The sequence below is a fragment of the Corythoichthys intestinalis genome, chromosome 1 (assembly GCF_030265065.1).
Source record: "Corythoichthys intestinalis isolate RoL2023-P3 chromosome 1, ASM3026506v1, whole genome shotgun sequence".
Classification (NCBI taxonomy): domain Eukaryota; kingdom Metazoa; phylum Chordata; class Actinopteri; order Syngnathiformes; family Syngnathidae; genus Corythoichthys; species Corythoichthys intestinalis.
This window is the reverse complement of record NC_080395.1, coordinates 69,933,356-69,950,012: the sequence shown is the minus strand read 5'-3', so window position 1 is coordinate 69,950,012 and position 16,657 is coordinate 69,933,356.

The window sequence follows — 16,657 nt, the reverse complement described above, 5'->3', positions numbered from 1 at the left end:
TAAATGCCTTAATTGAGCAACTAAGTTAAATCAGAAGTGTTGCATGAAATTTATTTCATCTAAAGTAATGATTTATATTGAAGCACAAATGGATTGTTTTCACTTCTCAACAGACATTACAGTGTTAGACCATCCTGCTTTTCAGAATTGTTGAAATATTGTAAATACATTTGTATTTTTAATTTCTGAGAAATTATCAAACATTGTCACATTTTTAAAGCCTTTTTGGTGATCTGTTTTTCATTTTGTGACACTTATTTATTTATTCACCTTCTCTACTGTTTATCCTCAAGAGTATTTCTAATTATATTATGCATTTGTAGGTTTGTATTATGTATTTCTTACTATAGAATGACTGCCACATAGTTTTCAGTGTTATCATAAATTTTCTGTTCTTCTTCCCTAAAGCTGTCAGACTGTTGAACTCTTGCCATGCTCCATAGACACCCCCCGCCCCCCTCAACAACCCCAATATTACTGGACTCACTTTAAAGACAATCACATCACTTACGATCATATCTATACAGTGTTTCCCACAGGATTTTAGGAGACTGTGGTGGGAGGGTCTCTGACCATAGGATTTTTTTTGAAACTGTGGTCGTGGGCTGCATCGGAGTCGGACAGCCACACCATTTCGTGCCACGGCGAATTTTTTTTTTTTTCATTATTTTTCCCCCCCAAGAAGAACCATAACAAAGATATATATGAAATATTTCATTAGCTAGGCTAATGTTATAGCTCTCAGCTACGGTACATGTATGTAAAATGCGTTGCTGATTACAGCTACGTTACCCTATGTAATAATGCGACTTTTTTTCTCGTAGCAATAGTACGACTTACATCTCGTAGTGACTCAGGGTTGGCAACCCAAACTGTTGAAAGAGCCGTATTTGACCCAACCCAAAAAAAAAAAACAACCTGATACAGTATGTCTGGAGCAGCAAAAAATTAAAAGCCTTGTACAAGCCTTATAATTATCAATACTAGCTATATTAGCCTACTATAAAAATGACTAAGTTGGCTAGAAATACATAATTAGCCCTCATGATTAAATGTTTATTTTCCCTGCAGTGGATCCTATAGCGCACCACGTGACTACTCTGTTGTACGATGCCACCACAAGTTTAACTTCATTACAATATTAATGAATTGAAAGAATGTTTGTCATGTTTGTCCTCCTAGAAATCCTATTAAAACAAAAAATAAATTTCCCTCCCCCATCTTTTTCCATTTAAAAAAAAAAAAAAAAAAAAAAAAAAAAAAGCTCCGAAGCAGCGCTAAAGAGCCACATGCGGCCCGAGAGCCGCGGGTTTCAGACCGCCGTCGTAGTCCTCCTTTTTCCTTTTTATTTGACCCTGATAAGTACTACATTACCACAACAATAACAGTCCTTCTGTCAACTGACCCATTTACAGGACTGGGGGAATTCTAATAGCCGTGTAAAGAGTTTTACTTGATTCGGTGAGAAGGTGAATAGTTTTTTTCCCCGTTGTTCGTGAACTAAATTTCCACACAAACGCACATCGAGGTACCATTAACTTAGCAAGGAGAGGTATGAGAGTCATTTTTCGAGTGTCCCAGACCTCGCGAAATTAGGGGGGGGGCGCATTTATCCAAGTTTCGTCAGCCGTAATTGTCTGAAGTTGGCGCGCCGGTGTTGTGCCGAAAAATAGCCACTCCACGCGAAATGTCCCCCCTGACGGGAGCGCCCACACGTCACTCGTACAAACAGCCTTTTCTTACCAATCGATGGACACGGAAACGACGTTCTTGTACCGTGAATATGTATCATTTTACTCTGCTTGAACTAATAAATATTTTACTGTGACCAACGCTCTGAAAATAGAGCAAGGCTTTATTTTGGGCCCCGCCTCTCCGCGCAAGTTCAATCAAAGTTTGCTTTCCGTCCAAGACGGCCGTCCACCGCTCACTTTCGCCGAAAAGTCCGATCCAAACTATTGTAATGCCCCGGATATGGGGAAGAAGGAGAGAAGTCTGTATTTGCTTACCCACTTGATTGTGGTAACAATAATAAAGAAAACCAATAACAAAATAACAGCGGGCTGCTACGACATGCGACCGCTATCTCTCGCTTCTCCCATTCTTCCTACTCGTTCCCCTTGCGTCTCTTAAAGAAATAAATAAATACAATACTACTCTAAAATGCTACTCTACTAGTAGAGTGGAGTGGGCTACAGCTGTGTAATCGGCTGACTGACGCATCTGATTATTATCTTTTTTTTTTTTTTCGGCGGGGGGGGGGCAAACGAGACTGTGGCGGGCCGCCACAGTCTCTTTCATTGGTGGTAAACACTGTCTATATACTGTACCTCACGTACATCTTAGCCCCTAACAAGCCCAAGTCAGCCAACTGCTAAATTGTTTTAGTACATATTTTTATACTTCTATCCAGCATTTTTGTCTTTCTTGTTATTTTTTTATGCACCTTACAATTTTGCTCTTTTATACTCACTCTGCATTTATATTGGCTTTTAAAACGGGACCTGAGTTCTAATTTCTCACCATTAACATGTAAATGTGAACTGATGAGACAATAAAAATCATTGAACCCTTATAAAATGGTCGAAATATTACAAAAATAAATTTGACAGTGATAATGTTTTGTTTTTTTATAATCACAACAAATTACATGAAACTACGAATATACCAAAATAAATACGAAACAAAAACATTTTATTGTCGGATTTAGCTGCAGAATTAAATCATAACATGGGCTTTAACAAAATTTTGTATATATATATATATATATACTAAATATAAAAAAGTCAAAGTAGAGGCTCTTTTTAGTTGTTACTGTTAAGGACTAAACTATACTCACTATACAAATCTAGGACTCTGGAGCATTCGTACATTATTACAATAACAGTTTCTATTTGTAATACCATTGAGAAACGTATGTTATAACTAAGTCCGTACGGTTTAAAGTTTTTCTTTTAAATTTTACCAGCGTGAATTGTCTCTGAAGGGGTTACTTGGGGTGAGGGGAGAGGAAGACATTTAGGTATGTAAGGAAAGAACTTTTTCAATTCTTTTAAAGAATTATTATTACTATATTGATACACAGGTAAGGGTGGAGGCAAAAAGTAGGTGGTGTACATTTTTATACAGTAGATGGCAGTATGCACTAAAGTTTGCGATTAATTAAAAAAAACGAATTTTTACGCGCATGCGCCGATAGCTACCCGATCGCGACCGTCTCGCACGTGACCGTACTACGTCACTTCCTTCGAAGGCTTTACTCTTATATACGCAAGAGATTCGGACATAAAAATTAATTATTCTTCGATTTGTCTCTAGGGTGATTAATAATGTTTTTATATGTCTGAATCTACCACATAAATCACTCTTGCGGCATCGTGGCTCAAGTGGGGGCGGTGCTTACGCGCATGCGCAGAACCAATCGAGGCCTGCCTAAGATTTATTCATGATTAAATAAAGTCTTAACGTTTTCTTTTGCGTGTACACATGCATTGCTTGGATCAGGGTGTACCTCACATCCCCTACCGATAAAAAAAAATACATTTTAAATGTATTTCGATCGTTGAATCTATCACATATATGTCTATATCTCCCGTCATCCCTCAAGAGGAAATGGCGTCGATCTGGGCATGCGCAGTAGCAACCGTCACAATCGATGCGCCCGTCACGATCGGGTAATGACAGGGAGGAACCTGGAAGAAGTGGCTTTGGTGTTTTCTAATAGAATCAAACGCACCCTGGATTCTATAATTGATGAAACACAATCTGGATTTATGAAAAATAGACACATTTCAAACAACATTAGACTTGTTTTGGATGTCCTTGATTATTCCGACTTGATATCAGATGATTCCTTTATCCTCTTCTTGGATTTCTACAAAGCTTTTGATTCAATTTACCACGAATTCATATATTCAACACTTTCGAAATTTGGCTTTGGAAATTTCTTTTGTAAAGCAGTCAAAGCTCTATATGCTAATGCTAACTGCTCTGTTAAACTGAAATTTGGCACAACTACCAGATTTAACCTTAACCGTGGTATCAGACAAGGATGCCCAATCAGCCCATACCTCTTTTTGATTTGCTCTCAAATTCTTGCGTCTCACGTCCATAGGAGTAACTTAAAAGGAATCGAAATAGCGGAAAGGGAAATTCTTATCAGCCAACTAGCAGATGACACTGCAATTTTTCTAAAGGATAGAAGTCAAGTACATGACGCTTTGCAATGCATAAATGTTTTTTCCGAAGCTTCTGGTTTAACATTGAACCTAAACAAATGTCAGCTTCTCCCAATTAAAGAATGTGATGCATTAAATGTTTGTGGCATTAGTGTTCTAAAAGGTGTGCAATATTTGGGTATCTTCATTTCAAAGGATTCTAAGCTAAGACTTTCCTCTAATTTTGTCCCAATCATTAAAAAAACCCAAACCAAATTAAATCAGTGGCTTCAAAGAAATTTATCTTTAAGGGGACGTATCCTACTCTCTAAGGCAGAAGGATTGTCCAGGCTGATTTTTGCTGCTTATTCTCTTCATATAGATTCCAAAACGTGTAAAGATATTGCCCGAATACTATTTGACTTCATTTGGAAGAATCGAACTCACTACGTAAGAAAAAATGTACTTATGAACACATATGAACAGGGAGGTCTGAATGCCATTGATTTTTCTAGTCTGAATTGCACCTTCAAGGTTAACTGGGCCAAGCGTTTCCTTACAAATCCACTTTCAATGTGGAATTTTATTCCTAATTTCATTTTTTCCAAGTTTGGTGGCCTGAACTTTATTTTGAGTTGCAGCTATGATGTTAACAAATTGGCAGGAAAGGTCTCTCTGTTTCACAAACAAGTATTGTCAGCATGGTATATGATATACAAACACAATTTCTCACCACATACACATATAATCTGGAATAACAGGACAATTCTGTATAAACAGAAATCCTTATTTTTGGACAATTGGGTGCAAAATAATATTATTTTTGTGTCCCAACTTTTTAATCACAATGGGCACCTGATGTCTTATGCAGAGTTTTTGGATTATTTTCAGTTCCCAGTTAGACCTCAGCAATATGCCTTTGTTTTTGATACTATTCTGTCAGGTATCATTATGCTTTGCAGAAATGTAAACTTACCATTGCAAAATTTAGCTCCTCCGAATATATGAAACTCAAGTGTGGGGAAATTGTGTTTGCATCATAACAAGAATTCAAATAGATTTGTTCGATTGCTTTTTCAGAATCGCCTTAGATTCAAGCCATATGTTCAATCGTTTTGGAATTGATATGTTGGAGATATAATTTGGTCCAGGGTATGGACTATCCCGAACATGTTCTTGTTGACTAATAAAGTCAAAGAAGTCTCTTTCAAAATTATTCACAGGTATTACCCAGCAAATCACTACATGAAAAAATTCAAGAGGGACATTGACACGAACTGTTCATTCTGTGGTGATCATCCAGGGACAGTTCAGCACCTTTTTTGGACTTGTTTTTTCTCCAACAAATTTTGGAAAGATTTTTTAAGTTTGTTGACAGGAATCTACATGTGGACTTCAAGCTAAAATGGGAAAATGTCATTTTTTGTTTTTATAGAAAGATCAGGAATGAAGATGTTTTTATTGTTAATCTACTTCTTTTGTTGTCGAAATTCTACATCCACAAATGTAAGTTCAGCAAGCTGTTGCCATCTTTTTCTCACTTCCACAATGAAACTGTATGCTACACGAATCTGCTGAAAAAATCAAAGAATAGGAAAGCAGAAAAAATTGTTGGTATTTGTGAAAAGCTACGACTTTTTTGTGAATAGTTGATCATAGTATTATTCGTTAATCTTTTTTTCTCTGTTACGCAATGTTTGGTGTGTTTATACCCCCTGGCATATTTGTGTTTGTATTTTTTTGTTTTTTTGGTTTATTAGTGTTGTCTGTAATTTTTGTGTTTGTAAAATAAAATAAAAAAAAATAAAAAAATAAACCTGGAAGAAGTGGACTAGGCTAACCAACATTCCCTCACCGTAGCTAATCATTTAGCTAAGCATAGGTCGACCAATGTGTGGCAGCGAGCCTCAGAGGGAACGATGGGACTCAAAGGTTTGTTGTATTTAAATGGAAAAGGGCTTAAGCAAGGGAGACCAAAATTAAATGAATCGAACCAAAATTAAATAAATCTAAGAATACATAGTTAAATATTTTTTGTATTTCGTTTGGGTTATTTCCAGATTTATTTATTTTCTTGATTTTTATATGTTCATTTTTTTCCAAATGTATTGGCAAGGCAAGGCAAGGCAAATTTATTTATATAGCACAATTCAACACAGGGCAATTCAAAGTGCTTTACATCACATGAAGATCATAAAAATCACATTTAAATCAACACAACGTAGAAACGAAGACAAAAGATCGCATTTAATCTCAGAATAAAAATAAATAAAATAAAAATAAAACAAAAACTACTACTACTAATAATAATTGAAATCAGCAATGGAGATAAGCACAAGAGGAATAGAAAGCAGGTAGATTGAAATATATAGACAGTTATAGATATGCAGTGCTAAACAAAAGCGTTTTTAGCCCTGATTTAAAAGAGCTAACAGTTTGAGCATACTTCAGACGTTCGGGTAACTTGTTCCAGAGATGAGCATAATAACTAAATGCTGCCTCACCCTGCTTGGTTCTTGTTCTTGGAACATGCAGAAGACCGGTTCCAGACGACCTTAGGGGTCTAGATGTCTCATAAGACTCTAACAAGTCAAGCATGTAGTTTGGTCCAAGGCCATTAAGTGTTTTGTAGACGAGCAGTAGTATTTTATAGTCTATCTTTTGACTTACTGGAAGCCAGTGTAGCGATTTTAAAACCGGTGTAATGTGGTCCAGCTTCCTTGTATTTGTGAGGACTCTGGCTGCAGCATTCTGTACCAGCTGCAACCTCCTGACTGATTTTTTATCAAGACCTGTAAATATACCGTTGCAATAGTCCAATCTGCTGAAAATGAATGCATGCATAAGTTTTTCCATGTCTTGTTGAGTCAGAAGCCCCTTAATTCTGGTTATATTTTTTAGGTGGTAATAAGCGGATTTAGTGACGGACTTTAGATGACTATCAAATTTTAGGTCTGAGTCAATAATTACGCCAAGGTTTCTGACTTGATTTGTAGCTGTAAGTGACATTGTGCTAAGTTGGCTGCTTATCTTTGACCTTTCCTTTTTTGGCCCAAAAATGATCACCTCTGTCTTCTCCACATTTAACTGGAGAAAATTCTGGCACATCCATTCATTGATTTGATGAATGCATTTGCTCAGGGTGACTAAGGGACTATAATCATGTGGGGACACAGAAATGTACAGTTGTGTGTCATCTGCATAGGCGTGATAGGAGATGTCATACTGTTCCATTATCTGAGCTAACGTAAGCATATAGATGTTAAATAAGAGTGGTCCAAGAATTGACCCTTGAGGGACTCCACACGTGAATTTGGTTCGTTCTGACTGATAGTTTCCGATTGACACAAAGAAATCCCTATCATGTAAATAGGATGTGAACCACTGAAGAATAGTGTCCGTAAACCCTACCCACTGTTCCAATCTGCTGAGTAGTATGTTGTGATCAACCGTGTCAAATGCGGCGCTGAGATCCAATAGTAGCAGAACAGATGATTTGCCTGCATCGGTATTCCGACGAATATCATTTAGGACTTTGATAAGCACAGTCTCGGTGCTGTGTTGTGGCCGAAATCCAGACTGAAATGAGTTAAAAAGATTGTTTTGCATCATAAAATTCTGGATCTGTTCGAACACAACCCTTTCGATAATTTTCCCCAGGAATGTCAGATTTGATATTAGCCTGTAATTACTAATGGTTGAGGCATCCAGATTAGGTTTTTTTAGGAGAGGTTTTATTACTGTATTACGTGATATTGATTTTCATTTCAAAATGTAATGTCATATTGTTTATTTCTCAATTTCTATTGATGTAAGGTCTGTGTCTCTTTTGGTAATTGGATATTACATTTTGAAACGGGTTTGAAAAACAGAAAAACGGCTGGTTATTTGGTTTTCATTTTAAAACAGAAAAGTCAAAATTGAAATACAGCTTGATTTTCTTGTTTATCTGGAACGAGTAAGGAAAAGTCCCAAAACAGTTTGATTTTTTATGATGCGGTGCCGACCATACAGGCACCTAAATGACCCAAGATATCAAGAGAGAGGACGATGACTGGTAAAGGAGGCTAAAGCTAAGCAAAGGAGGGGAGCAGCCAAGCTCGAAATGGCCAGACTCAGTACTCTTTTATAATAAAAAAAAAAAGTCACGCATTGGATACAGGACTGGACACATGTATAAATTATCGTTCGTAAAATATATAGAACAAATCCTCTGATCCCATTCATATTTGTGTCTGTTGGCAGAGCGAAAAGCTATGATAGCGCAATAAATGATAATTATTCTATGCATTCCTTTATTTTGCAGTCACGGTGTATCAGCTTCACAAAAAGAAATGCAAAACAAATCATTGGTGTTTCCCACATGATCTGCTGCTGATGTTTCATCAGTGTCATTGCTCCCCTCAATGACCGTTTAATTACGCTGCATTGGCGTTCGTTTGGGCTCAAATTGGTAACCTAAAACACCGATTAAAGCTTTGTAACTCTCCTCGTCACCATTAGATGAACATTGGTTACGTCCTTCTACGTCGGATTCGTCGCTGAAACTAGAAACGAACTTGTCTGCCATCATCGCCGCCATTCAGTATTGAAGCACTGAGCCTTTTTCTTGTTGAAGAAACAGCCCTCACTGTCAATTCTGAATTCTCTTTTATTGACAACGAGGGGCGTTTCTTCATGAGGGAACCTGGAATATGTGCAGGACGAACACAATGCATCAGCATAAACAGCTCAAAACACCCGTAATTCTCCCCTCACTAGAAGGAATTCTATTGATGCAGACAGGCGCTGCCCCCCTAGTGGCCGGTGGCACTCTCTTCACTTGTCGTGACGTCACACACACAATCTGCCAGATCTCGGGCGCCGGTCGTTTTAGCTTGACAATCGAGCCAAATTTCTCTCATTTTCTTGTGTGTAATTACACGAAATGGCATGATATGAATACAAAAGGCATGCGTTTATGGATAAATGATGGAATATTAAAATTTTCTCAGGGCACTACATCCCCTTTAATTGAGCTATAGGTAAGACCTGGTTAGATCGAGACTTAGACAACTGGTTAGTTCAATGTATTTACTCTGGACGATGTCTGTTTTCTTTATCGGAGTCCGGGGTGATCTTGGCGTAGGGAATGTCGATGTGGCACGATTTATTTTGTTTTCTGTAAGGGGAACAGGGAGGAGCAGTTTCATCGCCGGTAAAAGTGGACATAACCAAAGGTAATTGATTTCATTAGTCTGTCATCATATTGAATAAAAATGACAATGTTACTATAGTGTAATTACCTACCTTGCCTCACTCGCCTATAGTTAAGGAGCTAAGGAATACAGTTTTTGTTGAGTTGGATCCGACAGCTGTTTTGTACTCAGTTCTGGGTGCAGAACCCAAAACTGATGTCAATTTTTGTCATCACATCATGGTTTTGAAGTGTTAGCTGTATGGCCCGGCGTTGTTCAGGTAGTGTAACGTGAAAACAATCCAACCAAATCACAGATAAAACATACTGTTCTTTGAGATGCAGCTGTAATGCAGTAATCATAACAGGACACCGTAAAGGGGTCATAGCCAAATCGCTTTCCCATTATTGTGTATAGTATGAATATCCAGATGAACTCAATCCCTTATTCATATTCTGGAAAATTGCACATTTTTTGAAATCCAGAATCTTGTGGAGTACTCAAAGCTACAACATATCATGATTGTACATGAAACCGTGAAGTTAAAAAGCCAACTGCCACATTGCAATCCACTTTTGTCCAAAAAATGGCGCTGTCTTCTCCACATTCAGGTCACATTTTCTTTGCTAATTTTGGGTGTTTGGAATTCATTTTCCATACTACAAGGATGGCGTATGTATTGAGATCAAACCCATTTAAGAACACTTTCAGACAGATAAAGTACAACTGTGTAAAATTTTGTAAAAATCCGCCAAGTCGTTTCGGAATCCACAGGAAACGAACGCACACAGACAAAGTTCCATTTATATATAACTATAGATAGGCTCCTTCGTTTAATAAATAAATAAATAAATAAAAGTATTTCATAAAATGTATGATGAAAGTTTTCAAATATCAACATAAATTAATATGAAAGAAAAAGGCATGACTTAAATGTTCATGACATTGGATACTATAGTTGTTTGCAAGTAGTAACAACATAGTAAATAGGAACGCTGTAGTGAAAATAAAACTAATGGGTAAGACAAACAAAAAATCTGAATTCAAATTCTGCATTAAATTAAAATTTCAAACATTTTATCCCCAACAGGTCCCCCATTTATTGTTTTGTTTGTGTTAGGATAAACACTAACACACATTTTGCTGAAACAGAATTGAACGCCTTTGGAGAGATGTCTTCAGTGCTCTCACCAGCAGATTCTATGATATATTGCACCAGCTTGAGGAGGAGGAGCATCTTGATCTGTCCAGAAATCTTCACATCTTTGCCTGCCATTATGCCTTCATACCCCTTATCCAACGCCACATTGATATTTTCCGAGATGGCTGGGTTGACCACCCCCTACGAACGGAGGGGAACCTTTCCCCAAATCAGTTGTGGCAGTTGGGGCAGCAATATCACTCCCAGGTATGTGATGAGGTTGGTTTACCCATTATGAAAACTTTCAGTTTTCATAATGGGTAAACCATGGGTAAAGGTTACAAAGAAAATGCCAAATTGAGCTTGTATTTCCCGAAATACAGTATATTAGCTGACTTCCTGACTTTTTTTGGTTTGATTTTTCCAGGTGATTTTACTTAAGTCCCACTGCCACCATTCCGTCCACACAAATGTTTAAATGTTCTCCAAAAAGTATTAATAATTTACAAAAAACATAAGCAGATCCATAACTATTGTCGTGGTAAAACTAATTCTTGTAGTGGTTGGCCTCAGCATAGTTGAAATTGATGACATCCCAAGAGGGAAGGATTCTGGCAGGAGTAATATTCCTGAAAACATTATTTGAGACTTTTTATCAGTGGTGTGACAAGTGAGAATACAAAATTTAAAGCGGGTCAGAGAAGTCTTTCTTCTCACGTCCCTTCTGTTTACACACTGGTGTCACTACTACTGTGTGGCGCTACTTTATTTTACAAACAAAATGACTACGGGTTGTGGCGCAGTGAAGTCCTATCTAATTCAGTTAAGTACCCAGGTGACAGTGGGACTTGTGCAATTGTATAGGTTTGCTACAAAAATAATGGAACAAAGGCAAAATAAATAATTGACATCAATTATTTCCTTGGTAATAACATTCCTGTGTATAAGCCATATCGCAGTCATGATTGTGCATTTATGTTTTGACATGACTGATTTTGGCAGCACTTTGCTTGCAATTTAAAGTGCATGTGACACGAAAAAGCATGTTTATTCCATAATGATATGAATGATATGTGTGGTTCAATGTGTGGAAGCGATATATATTATTTATATATTTATTTGGTTTTTTCAATGACGCGCCATGAAAATGAGTGATTTCCGGCTTCGGTCTTGCATCGAGGAGGAGGGGCCTGTGACGTGTACGGATGAAGGTGTCCTCTTCACTATACAGCCGTACTGTTGTGTGTGAGGACTAAGGATTCAGCTGATATTGAGGATTAATACGTTTATTTTTCGCATCACGCCAGCCAAACGGCTGCAGAAAAATCTTGCTGTATAAGGGAGAGGCATGTGTGCCTTTTTGGAGTTTCAAAAGGTTCCCATTCACTGAGGATATTGGCCAAACAAGCACTACTACTGTGGGACCATTGGATTTAAGAGGAAGTGAGTAAACATCTTTTGTTGTATTATGTCAAATACAAATATAGCGATTACAAAGTAAACACTACAAACTTTCTTTAAATAAAGGACTACTTACGTTTGATCATTGATAGCCAGGTAGCACGTTAGCTGCACAACAACTGCATCCAGGGCCGGAGTGGGACTCATTTTCGGCCCTGGAATTTCATGCCTCAGACCGGCCCACTCATTTAAAATAATGTCATTATGCATACACGTGTTAAGTTCAGTGTTCTCTAAAGCCGTGTACTGTAATTCTTTGTATATAAAATATGTATAATATGTAATATAAATGTGTATGCATATGTAAACTATGCAGGTCAATTGCATCTAACATTTATCTATCACTTTCAAATGCGTAGTTTGATTGCAATCTAACTTTTGATAAATAATTTTCACTCACTGAACAACATGGCAATCCTACCTTCCAGCTCTGCACCTGTGGTGTGTTCATTATGGCTAATGCTTGCTGCTACATATCCCTTGTGAGGTGCTACAAGAAGCCAAAGTTTCCACAATTACATATTGTCGTATCACACGGTGCAAGTTGCATTTTATTCGCCATCTGGCCTTACCACTTTCGTTGTAATCCTCTGTAGTTTGAGGCAGCGAGGTCGTTGCATGAAAAAAATTAGCTATTTTTGCGCATTTTGCCGATTCTTTCACGAGTGCTTTTCTCTTTTTAATTCTTATTTTTTCAGCACCACCCTTGCTCTTTTTATCCGTCCGAGCACCGAGATAGCAGCTAATTTGGCTCAATACAGACTACAATTAGGGGGCGGAGCTGCATGCTGTATTTTTCGTCTGCACACGTGAGGATGCGTCTGGAAAAAAAAAATATATATATATATACTGTATATATTTTTTATTTTATTTTTTATTTTTTAAGACGGCCCACAGGGACAGCGGTAACAGAATGTAAGTTATACTCACTGACACTGTCATAAATAAATACCAAACCAAAAATTATAACAGTGTAATTTTTTTTTTTTTTTAAATAAAACCCGGACCGGCCCATCTGGCCGGCCGGCCCATCGGGAATCGTCCAGAAGCTCCCGATTAGTCACTCCGGGCCTGACTGCATCCGCCCTCCTCCGGGGAACGAGCGGTAAATTGCTCTTCGCGAAGACAACCAAGTCGTCATGTCAAATAGTCCGGGCTAGTTATGTGTGATTTTCCGCTTGGAAGACTTTGAAACATCACTCGGTTCGGGTTAGCATGTCGGCTAGCTGTCACGCCTCTTGGTTTGTTTACATTCTCCGAAGCCGGGGAAGGGAAATGACATATGTCCGATTTAAGTGTCATAAAATATCGTTCGGGAGGTGCAACAGTAAAGGGGAAGTCAACAGTTTTCGACATTATGGAGTAATTTTGCCATGTCGTCATGAATAATTTTTGTATTTATATTGTTTCATATTCCATTTAACACAAGACTGTTATTTGTCATGACCATGCCATTTATTTAGCAATTGGGGAAAATACTTGGATAAAAAGAATATCCTTTAAAAATACTGAAGTAAAGAGACAGAAACAATGACATTTTCCAGCACTTTTCGTCGCGTTTTCCTCGTTGTGAATAGTTCCCCCTCGACGGGCTGACTGGTCCTTCTCAAGCCATTTATTTAGCTATTGGGTAAAAATGTAAAAATATTGGAGTAGAGAGACTGAAACAATGACATTTTGCGGCTCTATTCGTCGCATTTTCCTCGTTCTGAATAATTCCCCCTCAATGTGCTGAATAGTAAAACCGATGAGCCCAGTCTCCCGCTGACGTCATCCACCTATTGGGGACGCTAGAGCCCTATAATGGTAGGCGTGGCTAACCAGCAGATTAAAAGACTAATTTCTCGTCATCTGCGCTTTGCTAAATTGTTATATATAGTCGAATCGTCTCAAAATATGATTCTAATTCACATAATAATGCTATTTATGACTTTTTTCTCCTGTCGTATGCTCTTTAAACATACAGTTGTGGTCAAAAGTTTACATACACTTGTGAAGAACATAATGTCATGGCTCTCTTGAGTTTCCAGTTATTTCTACAACTCTGATTTTTCTCTGATAGAGTGATTGGAACAGATACTTCTTTGTCACAAGAAACATTCATGAAGTTTGGTTCTTTTATGACTTTATTATGGGTGAACAGAAAAAAGGGATCAAATCTGCTGGGTCAAAAATATACATACAGCAGCGCTAATATTTGGTAACATGTCCCTTGGCCATTTTCACGTCAACTAGGCGCTTTTGGTAGCCATCCACAAGCTTCTGGCAAGCTTCTGGTTGAATCTTTGACCATTCCGCTTGACAGAATTGGTGCAGTTCAGTTAAATTTGATGGCTTTCTGACATGGAATTGTTTCTTCAGCATTGTCCACAAGTTCTCAATGGGGTTGAAGTCAGGACTTTGGGAAGGCCATTCGAGCCATTCCTTTACCACTTTTGATGTGTGTTTGGGGTCATTGTCCTGTTGGAACACCCAACTGTGCCCAAGACCCAATCTTCGGGCTGATGACGTTAGGTTATCTTGAAAAATTTGAAGGTAATCCTCCTTCTTCATTATCCCATTTACTCTCTGTAAAGCACCAGTTCCATTGGTAGCAAACCAGCCCCACAGCATAATACTACCACCACCGTGCTTGACGGTTGGCATGGTGTACATGGGGTTAAAGGCCTCACCTTTTCTCCTCCAAACATATTGCTGGGCATTGTGACCAAACAGCTCGATTTTTGTTTCGTCTGACCACAGAACTTTCCTCCAGAAGATTATATCTTTGTCCATGTGATCAGCAGCAAACTGCAGTCGAGCCTTAAGGTGCCGCTTTTGGAGCAAGGACTTCTTCTTGCACGGCAGCCTCTCAGTCCATGGAGATGCTCAACATGCTTGACTGTGGACACTGACACCTGTGTTCCAGCAGCTTCTAATTCTTGGCAGATCTGCTTTTTGGTGATTCTCAGTTGAATCTTCACCCTCCTGACCAATTTTCTCTCAGCAGCAGGTGCGAGCAGCAGGCGTTTTCTTCCTGATCGTGGCAGTGACAAAACAGTGCCATGCACTTTAAACTTACAAACAATTGTTTACACTGTTGCTCTTGGGATCTGCAGCTGCTTTGAAATGGCTCCAAGTGACTTTCCTGACTTGTTCAAGTCAATGATTGTTCAAGTCAATAATCACTAACAAGAAATTGCTAATTCGTGTTGCTGTATGTATATTTATGACCCAGCAGATTTGATCACTTTTTCTGTCAACCCATAATAAAGTCATAAAAGAACCAAACTTCATGAATGTTTTTTTGTGACAAAGAAGTATCTGTTCCAATCACTCTATCGGAGAAAAATCAGAGTTGTACAAATAACTGGAAACTCAAGAGAGCCATGACCAGTGTTGTTAATCTTACTGAAAAAAAGTAATTAATTATAGTTACAAATTACTTCTCCCAAAAAGTAATTGCGTTATTAACTCAATTACCTGAATGTAAGAGTAATTAGTTACTTGGCAAAGTAATTGGTGATAATTACTTTTTTTTTTTCCCCCTCAAAAAAAAAAAAAAAAAAAAAAAAAAAAAAAAAAACATTGGCCACACTATGTGAAGTTTTTTGTGAAGGTTTTTGGTACAATTGGCCCGAGCCTAATTCTTTACCCAAATTTACCCTTTACCCTGAATCAACTGTTAAAAGTTGTTAAAATTGCTCCTATTATTGCATTTGTTCCCTTCTCTCTACTTTCGACATATGAAAGTTTTAAAACTGTTTCATCATTTAAAGATAGATTCAAGTCAAGATTTTGCCGATTTAGAAGTATTTTGGATAAAAAGTTACTTAGGTTCGCTAGGAAGGTTCTCTACAACAGAGCCGTCCTAAAAAGTCTACTGCTTTAAGATGGCGGCTGTCTACTAACGCATTTAGTGCCATGCAGTGTTGTTAATTTTACTTTAAAAAAGTAATTAATTACAGTTACAAATTACTTCTCCCAAAAAGTAATTGCGTTAGTAACTCAGTTACCTGAATGTAAGAGTAATTAGTTACTTGGCAAAGTAACTAGTGATATTTTTTTTTCTCAAAAAAAAAAAAAAAAACAGGTCACACAATGTGAAGCTTAAAGGGTTTGGGGGACAATTGGCCCTAGCCCAATTCTTTACCCTCCACTTAACTAGACACAAGGGTATTGCGATAACTAGCTAGTAACCTTTGCTATGTGTGGAAGTCATTTAAAGTTGTGAATCAATCGTTAAAGTTGTTAAAATTTCTCCCGTTATTGCATTAGTTCCCTTCTGTCTACTTTAAACATGTGTAAGTTTTAAAACTGTTTCATCATTTATAGATAGATTTAAGTTAAGATTTTGCCGATTTAGGAGCATTTTAGATTTAAAAAAATTACTTAGGTTCGCTAGGAAGGATCTCTACATCAGGGCCTTCCTAAATTCCTGAGAGGTCTACTGCTTTAAGATGGCGGCTGTTTACAAACGCATGTAGTCCTTAAAATATGTTGGCAATGCAGCAGTGTCTGTTATTTGCATCTAGTTCTATAATATGATATCTACCGTGTCATGCGGGCGTAGTTTGTCGGCATTGGCTGCAGTCAGGTATTATTGAAGCCACCTAGCATCGCGGTTGCAACGGCGTCTTCCCCACTCCTGCTCTGCTCTCGTCCCCGTGAGTCCGTTTCTCTCAGAGTTTTTTTTTATTCAACCAACTTAGTAACGCATAGTAACGCACGCCTTTCCCGCC